Source organism: Mesoplodon bidens, assembly GCF_964165515.1.
Source record: "Mesoplodon bidens genome assembly, chromosome: 4".
In the NCBI taxonomy this organism is placed as follows: domain Eukaryota; kingdom Metazoa; phylum Chordata; class Mammalia; order Artiodactyla; family Ziphiidae; genus Mesoplodon; species Mesoplodon bidens.
Window position 1 is genome coordinate 15,979,997 of NC_138160.1, and position 25,093 is coordinate 16,005,089.

Genomic DNA, 25,093 nt, shown 5'->3' on the forward strand with positions numbered 1-25,093 from the left:
TGCACTTTAATTTTAGCCATTTGAGTGGATGTATAGTGTATCATATTGCAGCTTTAATTTTCATTTTCCTGATCACTAGTAAAGCGATTTTTCATATGTGTGTTGGCCATTCATGTTTTTTTTTGAAATGCCTGTTGAAATATTTGCAATTTTTCTATTGACCTGACTGCCTTTGTCTTATTGCTTTGTTGGTACTGTTTCTGTAGTCTAAATTCGTTTTTCTCTAACACATGTTTTGCTCATATTTCTTCCCACTTGAAAGCCTGTCTTTTTATTCTCATAATGTGGTCTTTTCATTCATGGTAGGCACTTTTTTACTTCTATTTAAAAAGTCTTTAAGATTATTTAAGAAAACCACCCTGTTTTCTTCTAGGAGATTTATTGTTTTAACCTCTCACACTTAGATCCATAATGAAGCTGAAATTGATTTTAATTTATTGGTAAGTAGTTTGGTAAAAAAAAAAAAAAAGACCCCAAAAACCTACAGAAGTTTATCCATTGCATTGCAGTGTCATCTGTGTCATAAACTGAACAATCATATATGTGTGGATTTGTTTCTGTACTGTCTGTTTGGTCCTAATGGACTATTTTTTTATTTCACCAATACCATCTTGCCTTTATTACTATAAATCTTTTATGGGTCTTTTAATGTGGTCATGTCAGTTTTCAAAATTTGCTCTTCTTTTTTAGATTGTCTAGACTATTTTGGTTCTTTGCATATTCATAGAAATTTTAGGTTCAGATTGCCAGTTTCCACAAAACAACCTGCTGGAGTATTTATTCATATTGTTTTGGTCAATAAGATCAATTTTTGAGGAATCACTAGCTTTACAATCTGAGCATTTTACATACTCCATTTATTTAAAAGGTGATACCTTAAAGAATAATTCTTTAAATAAATTATTCTGTGCCAATTGAATAACCATAGGGATAAAGGTTAACTTTGACTTCTATACATTAAAGCCTCACACTATACATTAAAGCCACTTCTAGCTGCATTAGATTAGAATGTTATTAGATCTGAATGTTCAAAGTGAAAAATTACATCTCTATAAAATAGTACTTGTGACCACATTTACGACCTTGAGATGGAAAACGTTGAGTACAAAAATATTTCTTAAACAGGACACTAGAAGCATTAAACAAAAGGAAAAGAATGAGGCAAAGGATCTTGACAAATTTTATTTTATCAAAATACAACATTAAGGGTATAGAACTTAGAAGAAAATACTTTGAATATATATTACCAACAAAGGGTTCCTTTCTGGAATATATAAACACTAATTCAAGTCAATTAGAAAAAATATTACTCAAGAGGGAATTATTAGAGGAAAACTTTAATACATGTTTTGCAAAAGAGAATATCCAAGTGTCCAATAAATATGTGGAAAAGTGCTCATCAGGGAAAAGTAAAATAAAACTTTTTCATTGTTAATAAATGGTGTGAATTATCTATCAGAATGATAAAAGTAAAAAGAACATTAATATCGAGTGTCAGAAAAGATGTGGGTCTACAGGAGCTCTCTCATACACAATTTGTGGGAATTTATTTTGGTAAAGTCACATTGGAAACCTGACATCACTTCTTAGAGTTGAATATACACAATCCTTAAAGCCCAACTATCCCATTCATAGGTATTTACACAATAGACATCCACACCTATACACCACAAATCATGAACGAGGATAGCAACATTAATTACTTTAGTCAAAGAATAAAAACAGCTTCAACAACATAGATAAATACAGCAAACATAATTGTTGAGAGAAAGAAACACAATCCAAAATATGACTTGATTCATATTAAGCTCAAAAACAGGCAAAACTAATCTATGGCTTTAGAAATCAGTATAGTCATGATATTTAAGATAGAGGCAAGAGAGGAACTTCTGCAATGCTGCTGTTGTTTAATTTCTTGATCTGAGTGGAGATGACACAGACACATTCATTCACTGATACTCCTTTGAAGTGTGTATCTATGATTTGTGCACTTTTCTGAATGAGTTTTAGGTATCATTAAAGATATTAATGTGTATTTACATATTTATTACATAAAGCTATATATATATATATATATATTTGTTTAAGTATTTCAGTATTTCTCCACTTTATGTGTTAGGATACAACATTGAACACAACAAAAAGGGGGTCTATTCTTCTGGGTTATACTTTCTTACAATCTCTTCCCCCCTCCCCGGGCTTTATTGAGATATAATTAACATATAATCTGTGTAAAGTTAAGGTGTACAATGTGTTGATTTGATACACATATATATTGCAAAATGATTACCACTATAGTGTTGACTAACATTTCCACCATCTTACAAAACTACCTTCTATTTTGTGATGAGAACGTTTAAGATATACTCTCTTAGCATCTTGCAAGGACATATACTTTATTAATAACTATAATCATCATGTTGTGCATTAGACCTTCAGTATTTATTTATTTTACATCTGGAAGTTTGTACCTTTATGGTCTTTTGTGGATGCATACATATCTAGAAAAATATAAAGATGTAGATGGAAAAACTATAGCAACTTTAGTGTAGTGACTGAATTTGAAAGGAATTTAAAGGCATGGGGTTAGACAGGAAAATAAAAGAAGACTTCAATCATAGATCAAATATCTAATATTGCAAAATATTAATTTTGTTGATTTGTAAATTTGTTAATTCATGTTGAAAGGTGCACTTTTATCTGTAACTGTGCTCTCCTAAATTTTCTACCAGAGTGAAAAACTTTTACGTAAAAATATTTAAAAGCACATTTTCTAGACATCAGGAGCACACGAATGAAACAAAACAAAACAAAATTAAAAGGTACCAAAGCACAGTATCTTAAGGCTCTCACCAGCTAGTGTCAGAGTTACAAATGGTTGACTTGGGGTAAAAGTTTGATTTGACAGAGATTCACAAGAGCAGTAAGCAGGCGCCTTGATCATAAAGTTTCTTGAATGCGACATTGGGGAAAGAGAACATCGTCTAAGAGCAATTGAAGAAATTCAAGTAGCATCACCTTTATGTGTAGAAATGCCTCAACTGACTGTACAATGTATGGGGAACTGGATAGGAACAGCATAGGGACCATGGACATGAAAAGAAAGGTTGCAGCAGACATCAGGGAGAGAAATGATAAATTTCAGAACTACAGTAGTGATGGTGGGAATGTAGAAATTTGCAGTCGTATGAGAAAAAGAAAACACAGGCAAGTATGCTATATATGATAACTGATTGAATGTGAGCATTTGAAGTAGATAATGAAGTCAAGAAATATATCGAGGTTTATGAAGTTAGCCATCGGTGTAGACAAGGAATCCCGACAAAATTCAGTGGAAGGGCGCTGCCTCAAGTTTGCCTTCATCATTGAGGTTCAAAGCCTAGATAGAATAAAATATAATTCTTGACCAAAAAAGTTTTCAAACTAATGGGATTCAAGGGATATTATTAACAAATAATTGTGTTATTTCCAATTCACAAAAGAGTATATAATTTAGGCGGACAAAATTTGTCCTATGAAACAATCTCTGTGGCCCTTGGTTATGTTCTTGCAAAAGGGTAGTGCTGTCTGAAGGATGTGGTGAAGAAAATGCCCCCGTTTCATTACATAATATTTTCCCATCCATTTTAAATATTAACTTGCCAGGTCAGCATCATTAAATAAATCTTTCTGAGTCCTCAATTTTTATATTACTTTAAAATTGTTTAAAATATCGTGTGGGTCCCTCCCACTTTTACATGCACAGTAAAAGAAAAAGAAAGCCTTCTTTGTAAAGTTTATTTTGATATTTTGTTGGACAATCTTAGCAATTCTAAGCACAGAACTCAAAGTTATTTAAGGGTTTGTACTTTTTTGATTTTTGTATTCTTAGTGACTTCACAGTAACTCGTTTATTCACAATTTCTGAATAAACAAAAAGCTTGTACCACAGTGCCTGCTACCACATGCAAATGTTACATTTGACCTCATGCTAGACAGGGTAACTATTCAAATGAATTACATTTTTGAAAGAAGACGTTAATGTGCAATAAGGCATGCATCTTGTTAAATAAAAAGTGTCTACGATTATAAAATATTTTATCTAATAAATTGATTCAGCGAAAACAGTTTTGAAATAATCATAAGTTTTGGATCAGTAATGCACATTCATCAGTATGTTAAATAATTTGCAATTCTTACTTCCCTTAAGCACAAAGAATTTCCTTCTCCCAAAGCCTACTGGTTATAACACAGACATTTTCCAGGCAGCCTATCTTCGGGCACTGAATAAAATGTGACCTATCCTAAAAGGTAGCACAACTGGTAAGCTCAATAATGAGTGTCATAATTCTATAGAACCATTTAAAATGTTATCTATTTCTTTCCCATTGAGTCCAAGTGAGCAAGTACACAAATGAAGAGATCATTTCAATAAGGAAGAACGTTGAAAATTTATAGAATAACCCTTATGGAAAAGCATACAAAGCAGTATGCCATATGTTGGCAATAACTGATCATTAGTTAAATATTCTTATTGTATATAAATATTTGGTTTTATTTTGTGATATCTGGGGAATACGCTTTAATTTATTTATATACTTAGATGTACATCATGGCAGATGTTTTTAACTGGTATTCCCCTAACCATGTATCCATTTCCCAGCAATTTAAAGTTGGTTTAAGCCAACAAGGCAGTCCTATTATCCTTTCATAAATACTAAGTTTTCTAGCTAATAAAGCTTTATGCAAGTGAGTGTAATTTAGGAGTGCAAGATAAACGATTGAGAAGTTATCCATAACCATATTTTTAGTTTTTTATGCTTTTAAAAGTAATAAATTTATTTAAGTGACAGATTTTAAGCTGTAATTCTACTTAGCAGAATGTATATTGAGAGCCCTATTTTCTTTTATTTTTCCAAAGACTTTATATTTAGTTCTCTAAAATGATCAACTGAAGAATCCAGATGGATGGTAGGAATTTATTTCATCAGTTTTTGTGACTCATGCTTAAAATTGCTCATTACCATTTTGCCCTTTTATAAAGAACAATAAAGAAAGACATATGAGTCCTGTTTTGACCAAACAGTTGAATGACTAACCAAGGATTCACTTGTCAGTTCCGTCAAAATAATTTTTAATAAATTATACGTTTAGTGACTGCCTTAGCCATTTCTTAAAATAATAAATCAATTATCACTTTTAAATAGTTTATCTTAGGAGGTAATTATTTGGAGCAGCCACTGTTGGTTAACTATCTAGCATACAATTTTTTCTACCTAACAGAAGTGTAATTTTGTTTGGGACTTACTCCTGCCCCACACAGACTGTAGATCTCATGGTAATAATAAACATAACTGTAATATCTATGCTATGGAGCTCTTATGTATGCCAGGTCAGTTTTATGCACTGTAAATTTAGGTAATCCTCACAAACTCTATGAGATATTATAATTATCACTAATTTACTGAAAGCTTGAAGTAATCTTCCATGGTTTCACAGCTAGCAAGTAACAAAGCTGCAATTCTAACCCAGGCAGAGCTAGGGTCAATGTAGGGGATGCCCACTCCAGCTGCAAAGATGTGCTCTACTTTTCTAAGCCACTTGTAGTAAGCATTTTCCAAAAATTGGAACACAGACCCAGTTTTAAACCATTAGGGATACAGAATTCCATGGGAAACTCTTAGCAGTACAGAGATTGGTTTTGACTTTGAATAGCCCAATCAGTTGTATTTGGAAGAAAAATCCTAAAGAGAAGACATTTATTCCAGGCTTGAATTTCTTCCTCTTTCCCACTGGACAGGTATAGAAGGTATGTCATTGAAGCACAGTATCAATTATATTACAAGCGAAAGGCAAGCCAGGCTCATTGCAAATCCTAAGCACAGGGGAGAACTATAGAGAAGGGCCATATTTATTGAGAATACTCTGTGCAATAAGGAAATTTTGAGTACGTACTCTGCCAAACACTATACAATGCGATCAGCATATACAGTAAAATAAAATACTCCCTATAACAGATGTTCCAGTGGCACTGAGAAATGAGATTACAAATTAATATGTTCAGTATGAGTCCATATAGGCTCACTATTCATGGATGTGGGTTCCTACTCCTATGTACATATAGACAGGTTCATTTAAACACACATGTGTCTGGCTAGTCTATACTTAATTACATGGTATTATCATGCACATGTACCTATTTCACTTAATAATCTAATATGTATATAATATGTATTAACAATAATACTATTATATTATTAATCTATAATATTAATATACATTATTGTATAAGGTTAATTTATATTAATATACTGATATGTTATTAAACACTCAGGAAGAAAGATTTTTAAGGGCTGCTTAGTACTCCAATGTATGAATGAGGGTTTACTTAATTTTGCTCCAACTTTTACTAATATATAAATAACATTTAAATTCATAAATGCATATAGCTCTTTGTATTTCACACACCCACAATTACTAACTTAGGAAAAAGAAATATGTACATTTTAAGAATTTTGATGTCAGTTGCTTTTGTGAAGCATGAGAAAGTATATGTCTTCATACCTGTCCATCACTTGACATATATTTTCTTTTTCATTGAAACAAAATGTATACAAAATGAAATGTTCATATCTTAAGTATGTGATTCAGTGGATTTGGATAAGTGTATATACATCCTGTAACTACCACCACAATTAAGTTATAGATATTTCCATCATCCCAGGCTGTTTCCTCACACCTTCTTCAGTCAACAACCATCCATGATGGCCCCCACTGTTCTGATTTTTATCATATTAAAAGGTTTTTTTTTGTTCTGCTTCAGATATATAGAATCCTATAGTATGTTCTTTGTGTCTGACTTCTTTTACTAAAAATAATATTCTTGAGATTCATCTATATTGTTTGTGTATCACTAAGTTGTTCCTGTATTGTGAATCAGTATTTTATTATGTGAAAATACCTCTAATGATCTTTTTATTTTCCTGTTCATGTATGAACATTTGGGCTTTTTCAGTTGGGATCTATTATGAAAAAAAATTACTATAAAACATTCTTATACAAGTTTTGTGGAAATGCTTTTGTATCTCTTAAGTAAACATCTAGAAGTAGAATTGTTGGGTCATGTGGTATGTAAGTGTTCAACTTTAAAATAAATTGCCAAATTATTTCCTAAAGTGGTTCTAACAAGCAATTTATGATGGTCCCAGGCTTCAGTTTACAATAGCAATACTAAATTTAGATATATACTTCTAAAAATGATTTTAATTTTTAAAGATAAGAAAATGTATATGAATATTCAAAATCTAGACATCTTTAGATATATTTGACTAGACCACAGAAAAGTACATAATAACTTCAGTGAAAATGCCCTCTGACCTAATTGCTAGAGTGAATATTATTAGATGTTCAAAAAGCATTCTTAAGACTTTATATGTCATCTCATAATTTTAAAGTAGGCTCATTTGCTTTTGTTTTTAGAGTTCTTCACACAGCTATATTTGTTATATATTTTTTGAACAATATGTTTGATTTATTAAAATTTTTCTGGAAGTCTTATAAACCTTGGTATTCTGTGCTCTAAATACAAAATAAGTTGAAAATAACAAGAGGAAAACAAAACAAGTGCATCTTGGATTTTTGTACTGGCAACAAACTTCTCAAAACAACTTTAATTTTCATTTTTTAAGAATCTTTAAGTTTTGGAATTTCTTGAAGTTATAAGATCTTTATGATGAACTAGAAACTTTTTCCAGAATGTATTAATTACAAGTCAAATTCACATTATAGTGTAGAAAAAACATAACAGAGCAAATGACCTTTAATCACTAGAAGTAACGTAATGTGTTGGTTGATATCACTTTTCTCAATAGCTTTGCTGTACATCAGGAAAATAGTCAAACCAGTATTCTTTACCCACACAGTATCTGTTGCCCTTTATTCTTGTGAGAGATTGATTCCTCTATGTCAGAAACCCAACAATTTAACTGAACTCTCTGCTGAAAGTTGTCATGAGATTTTCCAGACAGCCCCGTAATATTGACATCTTGCCGACCTTTTCACTAATCTGTAATTGGGCTATGTGGGCATTTTTTCTTTCATATTTCTTACTTTTGACAAATACATAAAGAGATGATAGAATCTTTTAAAGGTTACAGAGATTTTAAGGGGAAGATAGTGAGCTAACACAAGCAAACCATTTTACGCTAATGATCAATGTAGATCACTAAGAAATTGTTTTATAATAAGAAGGAAAAACGTTTTGGGCTATCACATTTGACTCCTACTATGAAGAACTTACTTCTGAGAACTTTTCATTATTATAACAACTGCCTGGAAATTCTTCGTTTATAATTATATATCTGGAATATTAGTGGGTTAGACTTCTTGGAAACATAATATTAAAAGAATTTTTGTGCATAGAGTGCATAACCTTTCTAATTTTTAATGGGTATATTATACAACTCTCTCTTCTTTGCAATGTAATCTGCAAATTAGAGCAGATATATTTAACTTTTGTTTGCCTTTTTATTTTTTGAGATGTGGAAAATTTCAAATGGAGTTTAGGCAAGTTTCCTAAATTATAGCAGAAATAGAATAAGAATCCCAGGTATTTCAATCCAAATTTTTCCCCTTTTTACTCTTTCTCTCTATTATCAAATAGTTATAAAAGATTAATATGTTGGGTTTGGAGAAAGATGTGATTATTAAAAACTACTTAAGGAATTGTTGTTAAATGTTGGAGCTGAAAACTGTGTGAAGATTTCATCTACTAAGACATTTGTTTCTGAATGAATTGACTGGACCTTTCAGGACCTATGACTAAAAGGAGTTTGTATATGGTAGAGAGAGGTCCTGGAGAGTTCTAACACAGAGAGAACTTGGGAGCTATTCCTGACTTCTTCCCTGTCCTCAGTCATCATGTTGCCAATTATAATAAAAGGTATTTTTTAACCTATTCATCCATTCAAAAATATTTATTGATTACCTACTATGTGTCTCTCCTTATTCTACATGCTTTTTATACAAATTCCCAGCTCTCATGGATGGAGGTGGGGAAACAGATTATAAGCAACATAATTAAATAAAATAGATGGAGTAATATGTAGGAACAATAATAGGGTAGGAAGGAGGATAAAGAAGATTGGAAGGACTGTAATTTTATATTTGATGCCCAGGAAAGGCTTCTATGAAAATGTTAAATTTGAGTAAAGACCTGAAGGAGGAAAATGAATGAAACCTACAGATATTTGGTGGACCAGCACCGAAAGGAGAAGAAGAAAAATCACAAAGTCCCCGAGGCAGAGGCGATGTATTAGATATTAGACATATATTTTGAAAGGAAAGTCAACTAAATTTGCCAAAGTATTTGATACGATGTGTGAAAAAATAGGGGAAATCAGTCAAGAATACTCAAAGTTTTGGTTTCAGAAACTGGAAGGATAGAGTTTCCATTAACTGGTATGGGCAAGACTTTCCATGGCTACTGCCATATTTTTAATTCAAGCCCTTGTAATTTCTCAACAGGAGGCTACAACAATCTCCTCATTGCTCTCTATTCTACTGTTGACATCTCCCAAACTACTTTCTACCCCATCACCAGTTTTCTCCTTTCTAAAGCACATCTGATCTTATCATGCTTATGTTTGAAATCTTTCAATAACTTTTTTCTTTTTAAAAATTTTTATTTTATATTGGACTATAGTTGATCTACAATGTTGTATTAGTTTTAGGCATACAGCAAAGTGATTCAGTTATGCATATCATATATATATATATATATATATATATATATATATATATATATATATATATATATATATTCTTTTCCCATTTAGGTTATTACAGAATATTGAGTAGAGTTCCCTGTGCTCTACAGTAGGTCCATGTTGGTTATCTATTTTAAGTACAGTAGTGTGTACATGTCAATCTCAATCTCCCAATATATCCCTCCCCCACACCTTTCTCCTTTGGTAACCATAATTTTGTTTTCTAAGTCTGTGAGTCTGTTTCTGTTTGTAAATAAGCTAATTTGTATCGTTTTTTGTTTTTTGCTTTTTGTTTTTTAGATTCCGCATATAAGCTATATCATATGATACAAACCAATCAAAAAATGAGCAGAACACCTAAACAGACATTTCTGCAAAGAGGACATACAGATGGCCAAGAAGCACATGAAAAGATGCTCAACATCACTAATTATTAGAGAAATGAACATCAAAACTACAATGAGCTATCACCTCACACCAGTCAGAATGGCCATCATCAAAAAGTCTACAAACAATAAATGCTGGAGAGAGTATGGGGAAAAGGCAACCTCCTACACTGTTTGTGGAAATGTAAATTGGTACAGCTATTATGAAGAACAGTATGGATACTCCTTTAAAAAGTAAAAATAGAGCTACCATATGACCCAGCAATCCCATTCCTGGGCATATATCTGGAGGAAACCATGGTTTGAAATGATACATGCACCACAGTGTTTAATAACTCTTACATGACTGTGGACAGAGATCCAAACTCTCTTTTGGCTCTGTGCCTTTAACCTTACTGCTTCCTGTGAAGATAACACCACTCTTTCATTTTTTACTTAATTCAACTCCCTTTCTTTCATTTTTCTTTCTTTCTTCCTTCCTTCCTTCCTTCCTTTCTTTCTTTCTTTCTTTCTTTCTTTCTTTCTTTCTTTCTTTCTTTCTTTTCTTTCTTTCCTTCCTTTTTATTGTTTAACTTTTATTTTTTTTTCAAGATCCAAATGTGGCTCTTACTCATCCAGCAAAATTTCCCTCAGTTTCTAAAATACATCAGGAATAAAATGTATTATCCTGTATTGCAATTTACCTTTGATTTATGTTACTTAAAATTCTTATTGAAATGTATAGTTATGTGCAATAATGTTTTAAAATGCAAGATTCTCCCTGCTTACAAAGAAAACACTAGACTATTTTATATGTAAAGTATTTTTTTGCTACTTAAAATTTTATACTCATCACCTAAGTATGAAAGCCTAAATCCTATAATTTCCTTTGGCATGTTTTATGATGTCATATAAATGACATCAGAGTAAGAAATTATGTCAGTTATTTAATGCTGCCTAATATATCATCCCATACTTAGTGACGTAAAGCAACAATGATCATTTATTATCTCTCACTGTGTGTGTGGGTTATGAATTCAGGGATAATTCAGTGGGGGAAGTTCTAGTTTGGAGTTTCTTATGAGTTTGGTATTATTTAAGGGTTTGACTAATGCTGGAGAGTCTAATTTATATGGTTTATAAATGGCTTCTCCATGCAAGCCTCACCAGGACACAGAGGCCAGATTTTTCCAGAGTGACTGAAACAAGAGTAACCAATATGGAAGCCTTTATGCCTTGATCACACATAACTGTAATTACCTATGCATGTTTTTCAGTACTCTTAATAATGTCCATGTTTATTGTGTTACTTACATTGGGCAGCCAGCCATGATTCTGTGTAGGAGGAGACCACTCACATTTGTAAATATCAGTAGACTCGGATTGTTGTTTATTGGTCTATTCTCAGAGAAAGAATATTACAGATTTCCCTCTGGGCTCCAGTGATTTATGTTCTTCCCATGTTCAAAATATTCTCACCCATAGAGGATGTATAGCTCAGTGGTAGAACATTTGACTGCATAATACTCTCACCCTCATCCAAGGCTCCCAAAGCCATCTTATTACAGCAGCAGCTCCAACTCTCAGGTCTCACCATCTAAACTAACCCATGTGTGGAAGTGTGTTCCTTATAGTTTCTCAAGTATATTCCCTTAAGATAAAAAGACTTGTAAATTAAGAAGATAAATTATTTGCCTCCCTGTGTGTCATGCACCCAACTTAGTGTCCTACCCTTATAGAAAAGAGTAGGATCATTTATTATAAATAGTCTCATTCAGAAGAGGGAAACACAAGAGGCACACAGGAGTTGCTATTCTATAGCAATTTTGAAACCTGTTGGGCATTTCTTGGTACTTCCTTGATTAAGACTCAGTCCTACTACTCTCTGGTAATCGATCTCTATATCTCTTGGCTCCATTCTCTAGGGTTCCACCTTCTTAACCCTTAGGGTTTTTTTTTTTCCATAAATGACATCCTGCATTTACACATGTGTAGGTATTAATAGATAAAATATTAATAGTCAATCTAAGAAAGAAATACAGAATTTTATTCTACCCAACCTAAGGATTATGACCCAGGAGGAAGTGTTTAAGAAAGCTCTGAGGACTCTTCTGAAGAGGTAAAGGGAAAGGTCAGTATATATGTGATTTGGGGGAAGGGGGTACATTCAATCAATCACAAATCTCAGTAGAAGGCCATTGCTATTTCTGAGGAACAGGTATCATAATCGTTTGGGTGCTTTTCTAAGTATGGGAAGATGAGAGAAAATGGGTTCATAAAATTTTCTCCTGAAAATATTTACTATCTGAGGTTCTGCCAGTTTTCCGGGAGCACAAAGTGCCTCATTCTGATTGTTGCCCCAAATTTCTTTCAGGGTGTACTGTAGGTCAGCAACTCCATTGGCCAGTGACATGATTCTTGTAGAACTGGATGGTGGGTAATATTCTTTATTTTACAATACCCTCCCTTTTGTTCTTAATTTTGACCAAGATTTGGGAAGCATTTGTCCCATGGCCCTAGAAATGCTCATTCACAAGTCAGGTGAGGATTTCCCTGATAGGCCACTCAACGTGCTATTACTGGATTAGACCCAGTTAAAAGTAGCCAAAATCTTCTGGACCACATGTCTTACATGTGGTATGTATAGGAAATCACTCTCTGTTGTTGCTTCTTCCCACATGTAGAGTTTAATTATTGCAATCACTGATCTTATAGAGTTATACATTTGATCAATTGTTTCAAGTCACCTAGTCATCATTATTTTTATTGGAGGCTCAGTAATACATTGGTAATGCAAGAAACAATGACTTGTAAAATAGGTAGATTACAATTAACATATCTAGTGACTTTAATAACCACATAAGTAAGTATTTAAGCTAAAAACTTTTATTAGGTGCAGCCCAGTACATTCATGAGTCATCTGACCCAGTCTGTTCTGTACCAATTGCTATCTTTAAGGGAAATGATATATTGGCATTGTACATAAAGTTCACCAAAGATATCTGCATGTACAAGGTGAGTGGCAGGTCATTGTGACCCCTTACAGCATTTAGAAAGGAATGTTATCTTCTAAGGAGTAACATGGCTGGTGCAAGAAGAAAAATTAATCCTTATGGTTGAGCAGGTATTTCTGCCATGGGGATGTCTGCTTAAATTTTTCTTGCCTTAAAATATGAATTTTATTTCATCAGCATCTTAGTACATTAGAGCTGCTATATAAAACAATGCCATGGACTAGATGGCTTATCAACAATAGAAATTTATTTTTCACTGTCCTGGAGACTGGGAATTCCAAGAGCAAGGTGTTGTCAGCTTTAATGTCTAGTGAAGGCCTGTTTCCTGATTCATAGATGGGTATCTTCTTGCTGTGTCCTCACATGGTGGAAGTGGCACGGGAACTTCCTGGGGTCTCTTTTATAAGGGCACTAATCCCATTCATGAGAGCTTTGCCTTCATAACCTAATCATCTCCCAAAAGTTTCACCTTCAAATACCATCATGTTGAGAATTAGGTTTCAACTTATGAATTCTGGGGGGACATAAACATTTAGTCTATAGCAGTAGGTTTCTTAGACTGCTTTCTGTGCGCAGAAGTTTGGGGTTCCAAGACCTATTTTCATCTGGGATGTTTATACTTTATTCAATCCAAACCAATACAATTCTCTTAAAAACTTTGTAGTCTCTTGAATATTTCTGAGTTTACTCATTTGTCAAAAGAAAACACTAACAAATTCCTCTGGGTAAAGCTCTTCTCTACCTTAGGTTTCTGTTGAGACTTCAGAGGGACAACTCTCCCAGCATTCTTAGCTGTGTGGTTTTAGAGAGAAGATATAGTTGGCACATATTTAAAATGTTTTGAGGGCTGAGACACTCCCAGAATGATTTAAATATTTATTGAGGCTTTCTCTTCTAAGAAATTCTGGTGAAATGTATTTAAATAAAATATATGACCTAAGCAAGTTAATTCCCCAGAACCAAGGCATAAATGATTTATAAAGAAAGAAAAGTTACTTACAGAAAGTACACATGTGACTGGAAAATTTAAATTTTGAAAACAGGGAAAGGGAGTTTTTTAGTCCCAGAGGGTGTGTGTGTGCACATGTGTGCATGCATGTGTGTGTGTTGATGTAGGAGGATGGTGATGGAGAAAAATGATGAAATAACATCAGAATACTCATAAACATTACCTACCAAGAGTAAAAAATTATTTATTTTCATTTTCTCTATAAAGATTGTGGGAAATCTCAACTTACATCTGTCACAGGACAATTATAGGGATCCAGGTGCTCTGATTTATAGCTAAACTCATAAAATGCCATAAGATTAACAAAATAAAGGACTAATTATTCTTCCTTTTTTTTTATGAAAACCTCTCTGAATTAGGTATTTGTCTGTGTCTCAAAAGACACTGATTAAAATTATCCAGAGAGGTTTTATTTGTATGTATGATTTTGAGACAAATATGGACAGCAGTAAGAAATTATTTTATCTATGGGTATCAATATATTATAAGTAATATTCCTCCCCCTACAATTACTATGAAAATGTCAAAAATTGCAGATGAATGAATAAAATAACAAGACCAAATAAGCATGAAAGCTGGTTTAATAACCTTAGCTATCAAACTAATTGTGAATAACTGGAAACACTTCATTCAGAAGTGTTTTATAGAGTGATTAAATGTGATTTGCATAATTTTGTTTTAGAGTCAAAATAGTCTGAAATACTTTGTAAAATGGAAGCAGAAAAGCACATCTGAACCAAATATTTGACACAACAGTGTGGGAGAGTTAAAATTTCATTTTATATAATTTAATGGAAGATATATCTAAAAAACTTATTCCATGTATTTAATCCACTTGGAGTTTGTTTTTGAGTATGGTGTTAGGGAGTGTTCTAATTTCATTCTTTCACATGTAGCTGTCCTGTTTTCCCAGCACCACTTATTGAAGAGACTGTCTTTTCTCCATTGTATGTTCTTGTCACCTTTGTCATAAATTAAGTGACCAAGTGTGCATGGGTTTATCTCTGAGCATTCTATCCCGTACCATTGATCTATATTTCTGTTTTTGTGCCAGTACCATACTGTCTTGCTTAATGTAGCTTTGTGGTATAGTTTGAAATCAGGGAGCCTGATTCCTCCAATGCTGTTTTTCTTTCTCAAGATTTCTTTGGCTATTTGGGGTCTTTTGTGTTTCCATACAAATTGTAATTTTTTTCTTGTAATTCTCTGAAGAATGCCATTGGTAGTTTGATAGGGATTGCATTGAATCTGTAGATTGCTTTGGGTAGTATTGTCATTTTCACAACATTGATTCTTCCCATCCAGGAACATGGTATATTTCTCCATCTGTTTATGTCATCTTTGATTTCTTTCATCAATGTTTTATAGTTTTCTGAGTACAAGTTTTCACCTCCTTAGGCAGGTTTATTCCTAGGTATTCTTTTTGTTGCAGTGGTAATTGGGAGTGTTTCCTTAATTTCTCTTTCTTATTTTTTGTTGTTGGTGTATAGGAATGCCAGAGATTTTTGTGCATTAGTTTTGTATCCTGCAACCTTACCAACTTTGGTGATTAGTTCTAGTAGTTTTCTGCTGGCATCTTTAGGATTTTCTGTGTATAGTATCATGTCATCTGCAAACAGTGACAATTTTACTTCTTCTTTTCTGATTTGGATTCCTTTTATTTCTTTTTCCTCTCTGATTGCCATAGGTAGGACTTCCAAAACAATGTTGGATAAGAGTGGTGAGAGTGGATATCCTTGTCTTGTTCCTGATCTTAGTGGAAATGCTTGCAGTTTTTCACCATTGAGTATGATTCTTGCTATGGGTTTGTCATATATGGCCTTTATTATGTTGATGTAGGTTCTCTCTATGCCCATTTTCTGGAGAGTTTTTATCATAAATGGGTGTTGAATTTTGTCAAAAGCTTTTTCTGCATCTATTGAGATGATCATATGATTTTATTACTTAATTTGTTAATGTGATGTATCACATTGATTGATTTGCATATATTGAATAATCCTTGCATCCTTGGGATAAATCTCACTTGATCATTGTTTATGATCCTTTTAATATGTTGTTGGATTCTGTTTTCTAGTATTTTGTTCAGGATTTTTGCATCTATGTTCATCAATGATACTGGTCTGTAATTTTCTTTTTCTGTGATATCTTTTCCTGGTTTTGGTATCAGGGTGATGGTGGCTTTGTAGAATGAATTTGGGAGTGTTTTTCCCTGTGCAATGTTTTGGAAGAGTTTGAGAAGGATCGGTGTTAACTCTTCTCTAAATGTTTGATAGAATTCGCCTGTGAAGCCATCTGGTCCTGGACTTTTGTTTGTTTGAAGATTTTTAATTATGGTTTCAATTTCATTACTTGTGATAGGACTGTTTATATTTTCTATTTTTTCCTGGTTCAGTCTTGGAAAATTGTACCTTTCCAAGAATTTGTCCATTTCTTCATGGTTGTCCATTTTATTGACATATAGCTGTTCCCAAAACCTATGGGATGCAGCAAAAGCAGTTCTAAAAGGGAAGTTTATAACAATTTAATCTCACTTCAAGGAACAAGAAAAATCTCAAATAAACAATCTAACCCTACACTTAAAACAACTAGAGAAAGAAGAACAAAGAAAAGCCAAAGTCAGTAGAAGGAAAGAAATCATAAAACTCAGAGCAGAAATAAATGGAATAGAAATGAAGAAAACAATAACAAATACAACTAAAAACTGGTTCTTTGAGAAGATAAACAAAATTGATAAACCCTTAGCCAGACTCATCAAGAAAAAATGGGAGAGGACGCAAACCAATAAAATTAGAAATGAAAACGGAGAAATTACAGCTGACACCACAGAAATACAGAGGATTATAAGAGACTACTTTTCCAAGCTTTGATGTTGTCTCAGCTAGGGAAAACGAATGAGCAAATGTATTTCTCTGTATGCCAATTTTATTAATAAAAAGCACTTTCTTTCTAGACTCACTAACTAAAGTAGAACAAATAGCCTGAGAAGACTATTTGGGATAGATGACATTATTAACATATCCAGGGCAACAAGTTTTATCCTTGTTCTATATTATGTGGGGCTCTAAAGTATTTTCCTGACCCTATTGCTCACTTTTCTTAGTCTAGCTCTGAAGAGAAGTGATTGAACTTTAGTGCACAGGGATGTGGATAGCTAGTTTCAAAGTTTTGAAGAAATCATCGCATAGCAGGAGAAACTAAACAGCAGCAAGGAAGAATGATAAGAGCTGAAGGATTTGACTGGTCTGTTAACATCTCCCCTTTCTTCGCATTCCTAATACAGACTTTTCAAATGCAGGTAGGAAGTGCTAGTGAATGTAGACAAGCTTAGGATCAGTCATCATATGTACTAGCATTGTCTTTATTTGCTTAGTAATAGTTAAAATAACTGTAATTTTAAGTTGCTTGATATTGCAAGGAATTGATCTAAACATTAAAAGTATCCTTAACCCATATGGTAGTTAATTTGATCTTCATTTTGTAGATGAGAAAATTGGATCTTAGGTGAGTTAAATATTTTGCTCACATTTCTATGGGCAATATATTGCAGAATTGGATTTAGAATTAAGACTGAACCCAAAACAATTAGGCCACACTTAAGGACAGTTCCTTATTTTGCAAAATCTAAAGGTGAGAGAATTTTGAGGTCCACTTACTGAAAAAGAAACTACAAAACTAAAAACACTGAATTAGATATGTCACAATGCATTATGTCACAATGCATTATGACTTCTGGCCCTGCACTTTCAGGTCATGATTATGGGTAATTTGTCACAATGAGCAGTAAGAATGTTACTGGAAATCATGCTTCCTTTGGGATGACCAGCAATTACTTAGGCACACATAGAGTTAACTGCAAACCCCCTCCATATATTCCACTATACCTCGATTGATTATATACCTTGTTGTGCCCTGGCCAATACTCATTCTCATGTACTGTTCCAGTGTGTTTATTAATTATCAAGTGTATCTAAATTTGAATAAACCAAACAATCACCCCCAACTAAAACCGAACTGAACCAACCCTAACTCACACCTTAGCTAGAGAGAAAATTCCTTCCAGTTTTAACAAATATACAATAACCAATCATCATCTGAGTTGACTTCTAGATACTTAAATAATTTTTCAGTAGTTTAGATTCTTAAAAATATGTTTGATTTCTACAGAAAGTTTGAAGAGTGATGATGAATTTATTTCTGGATTTAATAGAAGAAAAACAACAATGAATAGTTAAATCTAGAAATAAAAAGGAAAAGAAAAAGCAAAAGCAGCAATAAAAATAAGAGAAAGGATACATCCTCAGTCATCAGGCCATACACTCTAAAAGTATCAACCAAAGGGAAAAAAAAACCCAGAAGATTAAAGAATGACATGGTACAACTTCTCATTCCACCTCTACCTTCTAGACATGAAAGTAGATAAAGTCAGTGAATTAACAAAATCCCTACTGTTGTTTCTCAAAACTTATAATTTGAACAAAGCAAGATGAAGGTTGAAAGAGGCAGCCAGGGGAGTAGCCTAGTGAAATTTTTAGAGTACAAGTTTATAACCAGCATCAAAATCCTCCAACAGAAGAAAGAACTGCTAAAGGGAACATAATTTTCCAGCACTTTCTACAGATTTGTGGGAACAATTTGAAGTTCAAATACATTCCAATATGGGAGAAACATAAGGACCCTGAGTAGGAGGGATGAGAACATCTTACAAAATTTCAGAAGTGAATGTGGACCCAACACCCCATAAATGCTTACAGCTACCCAGCTTAGATACTCACTCTTCCTCTCCTTGCACTGTTGGGTTCAAAATGGCAATAACATCTCCAGAAACCAATCATAGCCTTTAGCTCAAAGTATAAAACAAGTGGGTTACATATCATGTAAGAAGTATGTCAAAAATAGTTCATGTGTGTGGCACCTGAGAAAAACGTTCATGTGAATGATGCTTGAAATAACCATAAATAGCACAGTGACCATGCCATTGAATTACAACTACAGCAAAGCAAAAAAAGACAAGAAATAGCATCCAGAAGAGAGATAAAGAATCTCATTAAAAAAAATTAGTTTAGGGCTTCCCTGGTGGCGCAGTGGTTAAGAGTCCGCCTGCCGATGCAGGGGACACTGGTTCGTGCCCTGGTCCAGGAAGATCCCACATGCCGTGGAGCGGCTGGGCCCATGAGCCATGGCCGCTGAGCCTGCACATCCGGAGCCTGCACTCCACAACGGGAGAGGCCACGACAGTGAGAGGCCCGCGTACTGCAAAAAAAAAAAAAAAAAAAAATTAGTTTAAATTTTATCAAAATGGAGGCATGGTTTTTAAAGTGGTCATATAGAGCAGTCTACATCCTGATTCTCATGGAAAAATCTTCAAACACATTTAGGAATTTTTCCCCATATTTAACTTCATTTTTTCAAAATATTACAGGTACAGTACAATATAAAGCTTTATAAATTATGAACATTATTGACTTTTTCTAATGTTTGATAAGGGTTTTAAGCAATTAAACTACTTTTTCCCAATACATTTGTATGCCCATGTAATGTTAAAATATTGTTCAAATTTTTTCATTACTATGATTAGGTAAAAGTAGTATGATTGTATATATTCTCTCCTTTACATTATGAAACTTTTCAGTTTCCTTGAATCTTTGGATAAGTCTTTCTATACTTTCTATCACCCCTTATAATCTGATTCTCCAAAAAATTTTTTTCCAATAACTTGTCTGACAGCATACCTGATCCTTTTTATTGCCTCACAGTATGTCCCCATATATCCTTTATCTTCATGTTTTGATTCTAGGCTAGCACTGACTGCTTTCAAGGTCTGCTACAGGATGTCATTCTGGAAATTCTCTTCATTTTTTTTCTCATGTTAGGTCCCTGGTTTCTCTGATTCTATTTATTACTTCTTCATTTTAAGAAAGTTATCTCTATAGGTTGTTAAAAATGGTATTTGGCTTTAATTCTCTTATAGGTGAATCAAAATAAATGGGAAACAGATATTGTTTAAAGCACACATATTTCCTCTGAAGACTCTATGAAATAAAGAGGATATTCAAAGACAATACTCTATTAGCTAATTTCCAGGAAAACAAAATTAAAATGTCACTTTTTTGTTTATATTAAAAATTAGTTACACAGATTTATAGTAACATATATTACACTATAAATTGTATAAATTGTGTAATTATTTGGTAAGTATAACTAGTGTGAACTGTTTAGGCTTAAGTTTATCTCTAAGAGAAAACCTCTAAACAATAGTGACCTAAACACAAAAGATTATTTCTCTCTCATTCAATATATCCATCCTAGCATTATATCAAATAGGCAATAGAAACATACAGAAAATTAAATTTTTATATTACATTTGATCATGTAAGTCTAATTTTACTCCTTTATTAGAATATAATCTAAGGACAAATGCAAAGAGTTCTTCCACTATAAACAGGTTTGAGGTGTTGGTGGTATTCACGTAGAAACTACAGAAGAAGTTTGTGTATAATGTAGATGGGGAGAATGAATACATATTTTGATGTTTGAAATCAGATTTTTACTGTGGGAGAAGGATGTATTAATAGAGAGTGGGTGAGGTTGAAGAACGCTGTTGTGCTGGATGTCAGTTGGAGATATCGATGTGAATACATGAGTTTTAGAACAGTATATTTCTCATCTCGGTTTACTGAAAAAAAGCTATAAGTGATAACCACATAAGCTTACCTAGAGGAGATCATGTTTTCTAAAAACCTGGTCCCACTAACTGGAACCAGTCACTTTAGAGAAATACCTGATTCCAAATACAAAACATATAAATGATGAGGTAAGCCCAGGATATCTTACCATACCAGAAAATAAGAGATATTCAAAGAATGATGGGTACCTGTCAAAAACAACAACAGATTTGATGTGAATATACTTCCACACTGAGCATCTGAGTATAAAAAAGAAAAATGGTGGGAATGAATTATAACACATCAAATAACAAATAATCCATACGTCCTGCATGTTAATCAAAAAGAGAGTTTCCTGAGAAATGAAAGCTAGCTAACGTGTGTAGAAGAAATAATATATTTTTTTAAAAATTACCATCTTGCAAACACCTTTGTATTTATTAATTGACTCAGTCAAGGTTGATCAGTGGATGCTAAAACCATTGGGTGAAAAGTTGATAAAGAACAGGATATTCACAAAGCCTGCAAATATCACCTCACAGAATATTTAATGATTTCAAAGTGAAAGGGACGTCTGCAAAAGAGAAATCTGGCAGGTTAAATTTAGCCAAACTTAGCATCACAATATATGACCTGCTGACATGTATGCCTCATAGAGTGAGGCAATGTGAAGTACGATGTAGCGTACTGTCACCCATGTAATAACATGCCCAAAACATTTACCTGAGTCAATTTATGTGGAAAGATTCCAGAATGTTTTATTCTACAAGAAAGATTGCCTGAGCACTTGAAAATAAAAGTCATGTAAAATGAAAACAGACTGAGGCAATCTCTTCTACATCCAAGGAGATTCAGGATAAAAACTAAATGTAATTTGCAATCCTTGTTTGGATCTTGGTGAGAGAAAAAGCTGAACAGGAGGAATTTTGTGACAAACGAAAATGTTTGATTGTGTGCTGTTTTAAACATAACACTACCTAAAATATTCAACAACATTCACTCAACAACATTGTTGAATGTGATGATATTATGGTGGTTATTTCCAATTTAGGAGGTGTATGCTAATATTTAGAGGTGAAGTTTCATGATGTCTACATCTTATTTTCAAATGTTTGAGCAAAAAATAGTATGTCTGTGTGTATGTGTATTTCTTCCTGCATTCAGCTTGTTAAATCATGTTTTTCAAAAAAATTATATTTATTATCTAAGTTGTCAAATTTATGAGCACACTATTCTATATTTTTTAAAATAAATTTTCGAACATACTAACCTCTTACCTTTTTAACAAAGGATCCCTAGTGTTATCCCATTTTTCATTCCTAATGCTGTTATTCTGTGTTTTCTTTCTTTTTTTCCTCTGTGACTAGTCTTGCTAGTGGCTTATCAGAACCAGTATTTGGCTTTGTTGATTTTCTTTACAATATGTCTACTTTATATTTTATTGATTTCTGCTTGATAACTTCCATCTTTCTAAGGTCTTTACAGATAATTTTCTGGATTTTTGTGGTTTCTTAAAATAAAGTATGTATCATTCAACTTTTCTTCTTTTGTAATATATACGTTTAAAGCTTAAAACATATTTCCATTAGTACTTAACTACATTCTCCAACTTTGGATATGATATATTTCAATATCATTAAGTTCAATCTAGTTTTTAATTTTCTTTGTGATACCTTCTGTGACATATGGATTTTTAGAAGGGCTTTGCTTAATTTCTAAATATCTGGAGGTTATTCAAAATGTGTTCTATTTTAGTAAATGCTCTTTCTTCATTTGAAAAAAATGTGTGTTCTCACATGTTAGATGCAGGATTTGATATGTGTTTATTAAATCAATGTAATGTGTTTCATGTTAAAGAAGGAGTGTTAGAAGCTCCAATTTTTTGACTTTGTATATTTCCCTTTTAAGATTTGCCAGTTTCTGCTTCATGAATTTGGAAGTTATATTATTAGGTGCATAAACATTTAGGTTGTTATGCCCTCCTGGAGGACTGAACTTATTCATCTTTATTTTTTGTAATACCCCATGGCTTTAAATTTATTTTGTCTGATATGAATATAACCAAGTCAGTCCTTTTTGTTGTTGTTATATTTTTAATTTTTTTATTTTTCGGTATGCGGGCCTTTCACTGTTGTGACCTCTCCCGTTGTGGAGCACAGGCTCTGGATGAACAGGCTCAGCAGCCATGGGTCATGGGCCCAGCCGGAGATCTTCCCGGACCGGGGCAGGAACCTGTGTCCCCAGCATCGGCAGGCGGACTCTCAACCACTGCGCCACCAGGGAAGCCCTGTTGTTATTTTTTAATATAATTACATGGTACAACATTTTCCATAATTTTATTTTTAAATTATCTGTGTCCTTGCATTTAAAGTGTATATTTAAAGCATATAATTGGGTTTTATTTTTTGCATTCATATTAATGATTTTTATCTTTTAATTGGAGTATACAGAGGATCTTGTGTTTGCCTCAAATATTTAGAATGTCCATTTGATCCTTTCATATGGATGTCTGTTTAAAATTGCCATCTTTTCATCAATTTTGTCTTTTTCTCATTGTCTTGCATATACCAATAATAATTATATTAAACTTTTCATTATCCACTATCTGGGTCATCTACAAATCTGTTTATATTATTCTTTTTTAGAAACAAAATTATTGGCCACATTTTCTTGCACTTTATAAGGCTAGAACATTTTGATTGTTTGCTAGATAATATTTAAAAGAACCATGGAGGGCATCACAGATTGGGCTAGGTTTTTGTTTTGTTACCCTTTCAGTAAGACAACTCTTCTCTTTTCTCTCATTCCCTTCTCAGCTGTAGCCATCCAGATTTTGACTGAAAGTTTAGCTGGTCTCTTTCTTCTCAGTCCTGAATGTCCGTAGAAGAGTTGGTTCTGCCCTTTGTGGGTTATCAGCTTAGTTCTTTAGTCTTCCTTCCTATCCATCTTCAAATGATAGCTTACATATTAAAAAATATTGGTTATATATTTATGATGACCTTCTACCCTCTGTGCAAACTGTCTCCTACACACTGTGGGAATGTGGGATATTTCTGTCTTTTAAAAACTGTTCACCTCTTCCCTAGTCTCCCATTTTCCTGAGCAATACCACATGCCCTATAGGGAAAACTGGCTATTTGTTTAGAGTTCTTTTAGCTTCCATTGTGTCATATTAGACCCAAGAGACAACGAATAGTTGGTTCTCTTTTGTCCTGTTAGAGGCTGTCTGCCAGGGTTAAGCTTGATCCTCATCTGTGTACCAAAGTGATTAAGGCTGCAAGCATGAAAATGTCCTGTGAACATCTGCTTACTTATGAAGGGCTTTTCTGTGTCTGGAATTTTAATTTCATTCTTCTTGCCTCCACAGTCTCTGAGATCTGTAAAATATGATTTTATAAAATTTATCTATTTCTTTTTAACAATTGCACCAGGCTTTTTGTTACTTACTCTATTTTACTTAGAAATGAAAATCCTTCCTCTTTCCAAAATTTTTTTTGTAATTACCATCTTACTCTGTTTTTTTATGTTTATTCTATATATTAGTAAACCAATTTCTTTTTTATTTTATATGTTCTAGAAATTATATATAAAATTAACTCATATTATACTGTATTTTTGTTTATTTTGTTCAACTTTATATTAGTGAATAAAGTTCACGTTTACATATAGTTGTAGTTCATTCATTTTTATTGTTATTTAGGATTTCATTCTATGAATATGCCAGAAGTAGTTTACATATCCTATTGATAATGGAAATATAAATAAGTCCAGAGTTAGCTAGTGTGGCACTCCAAATCAGGGATGCTGGTTTCTTTCTTGTTGCTTTGCTATATACTATTTTCTTTCCCAAGTTTACCTCATAGTCTCAGATGATTTCTTGTGCTCCAGCCATGCCATCTACATTCTGGGCATTGGGAAAGACAAAAAGAAGAAGGCACATACAGTCTTTTACGAACTTTTTTTATAAGCTTGGCACATCATTTATACTACTCTCAATGGCCAGAACTTAGTCATTTGGTTTTATCCAGGTATATGGGAGGGTAGATATACATTTTTCATTTTAGGAAGTCATATTTTTAGGTAAAATTGGAGCCCACTATTATGGAGAATGGCTATAAGTTGACAATTACCAGTCAAACTCATTAGTAATAAGTAATCTAAAACCACATATCTATGTAACATTTATAGTTAGTTTGTGTTTTCTTAGACTGATTTCAAATTTACAAGAAAATTTTTGACATTCAAAATTGAGAAACTACTATGCTCATATTGGTTAATTTAAACACATATATTTACT